Genomic DNA, 2595 nt, shown 5'->3' with positions numbered 1-2595 from the left:
AAAAAAGAGGACTGCTCCCTTGTCTCTCATTGGACAACCAGTCTTTCCTTCTCTACTTTGAGGATTTATCTCAGGAAGTAGTATTCCTAGACATTCAGACAGGATTCGGGGGACCTTAATATATAAGACAGATAGAAGGATAGCATCAGAATGCTCTAAAAATGAGAAAAAGGCCAAAAACCAAATGGCAAATTGGGCAAAATAATAAAGAGAAACTTCACAAGATGGATGAAAAGATTCACCCTAAATCATATGAATGTTAATTATGACAAGTCATTCAATTTTTAAAGATCGATTTGGATATTCTATATTTTTTGCGTTTTCATATTATCTTTAGAATAAACTTGCCAGTTTAAACAATGGTGGTAGAACAAAAACAACACAAGCAGCATTGGATTATCTTTGGAAACTGTCAACTCTTTAGATCAAACTAGGGGTATGTGTAGGGTCAGCAGGTCTATGGGAAACCTCTGTATTTTCCTTCAATTTTGCTGTGAATACGAAACTTCTCTAAAGTTTATTAAAAATGGGGGAGGAATGGATTGGGAGTTTGGGATTAGCAGATGAAAACTATTATATAGAGAATGGATAAACAACAAGGTCCTACTGTATAGCACAGGGAACTATATTCAAAATCCTGGGATAAACCATAATGGAAAATATGAAAAAGAATGTAAAGTGGTGCTGGGAAAACTGGACAGCTACATGTAAAAGAATGAAATTAGAACACTTCCTAACACCATACACAAAAATAAACTCAAAATGGATTAAAGACCTAAATGTAAGGCCAGACACTATCAAACTCTTAGAGGAAAACACAGGCAGAACACTCCATGACATAAATCACAGCAAGGTCCTTTTTGAGCCACCTCCTACAGAAATGGAAATAAAAACAAAAATAAACAAATCGGACCTAATGAAACTTAAAAGCTTTTGCATAGCAAAGGAAACCATAAACAAGACCAAAAGACAACCCTCAGGATGGGAGAAAATATTTGCAAATGAAGCAACTGACAAAGGATTAATCTCCAAAATATACAAGCAGCTCATGCAGCTCAATAACAAAAAACTAACAACCCAATCCAAAAATGGGCAGAAGACCTAAATAGACATTTCTCCAAAGAAGATATACAGATTGCCAACAAACACATGAAAGGATGCTCAACATCACTAATCATTAGAGAAATGCAAATCAAAACCACAATGAGGTATCACCTCACACCAGTTAGAATGGCCATCATCAAAAAATCTACAAACAATAAATGCTGGAGAGGGTGTGGAGAAAAGGGAACCCTCTTGCACTGTTAGTGAGAATGTAAATTGATACAGCCTCTATGGAGAACAGTATGGAGGTTCCTTAAAAAACTAAAAATAGAACTACCATATGATCCAGCAATCCCACTACTGGGCATATACCCTGAGAAAACCATAATTCAGAAAGAGTCATGTACCACAATGTTCACTGCAGCTCTATTTACAATAGCCAGGACATGGAAACAACCTAAGTGTCTATCGACAGATGAATGGATAAAGAAGATGTGGCACGTATATACAATGGAATATTACTTAGTCATAAAAAGAAACGAAATTGAGCTATTTGTAGTGAGGTGGATGGACCTAGAGTCTGTCATACAGAGTGAAGTAAGTCAGAAAGAGAAAAATTAATACCATATGCTAACACATATATATGGAGTCTAAAAAAAAAATGGTTCTGAAGAACCTAGCGGCAGGAATAAAGACGCAGACTGAATAGAGAATGGACTTGAGGACACGGGGAGAGGGAAGGGTAAGCTGGGACGAAGTGAGAGAGTGGCATTGACATATATACATCACCAAATGTAAACTAGATAGCTAGTGAGAAGCAGCCGCATAGCACAGGGAGATCAGCTCGGTGCTTTGTGACCACCTAGAGGGGTGGGATAAGGAGGGTGGGAGGGAGATGCAAGAGGGAGGGGATATGGGGATATATGTATGCATATAGCTGATTTACTTTGTTATACAGCAGAAACTAACAGAACACTATAAAGCAATTATACTCCAATAAAGATGTTAAAAAAAAGAATGTATATCTATGTATAACTGAGTCATTTTGCTGGACAGCAGAAATTAACACAACATTGTAAATCAACTAACACTTCAATAAAATAAATCTTTAAAATGTATTATACTCAACAAAAATAAAACTCTATATAGGGCCAGTAAGGCATTAATAATTTATTGTAGAGGCAATAGAGAATTAGGCAATGTTTGATGATGACAGTAAGGTATTAATGTGTATTTGAAAAAGAAAACATTGAATTAAACTGTGTAGATACATTTGAAAAATACCGAATTTTTTAAAAAATGGAGTAGCATATGCTAAAGGATAAGTAGCGATCTGGAAATATACTTTTTTACTAAACCAGAAAACCGATGAAAAGTAAATTTGAACAAACTAAAAATGAAAGGTCCTGTTGGGATGTTAGATGCAGTGAATAAATTCTAAAATCTATAGATACATTCTAGCAGCAGTTCTACGTCAGAAGTGTCAGAGGATTGTGCTTCCTTCAAATCCAAGTTCCTACATCCCAAGACGTCCGGTAAGAAAATAAAGTC

The sequence above is a fragment of the Tursiops truncatus genome, chromosome 19, assembly GCF_011762595.2.
Source record: "Tursiops truncatus isolate mTurTru1 chromosome 19, mTurTru1.mat.Y, whole genome shotgun sequence".
Lineage (NCBI taxonomy): Eukaryota > Metazoa > Chordata > Mammalia > Artiodactyla > Delphinidae > Tursiops > Tursiops truncatus.
Note: the sequence above shows the minus strand (reverse complement) of the source record.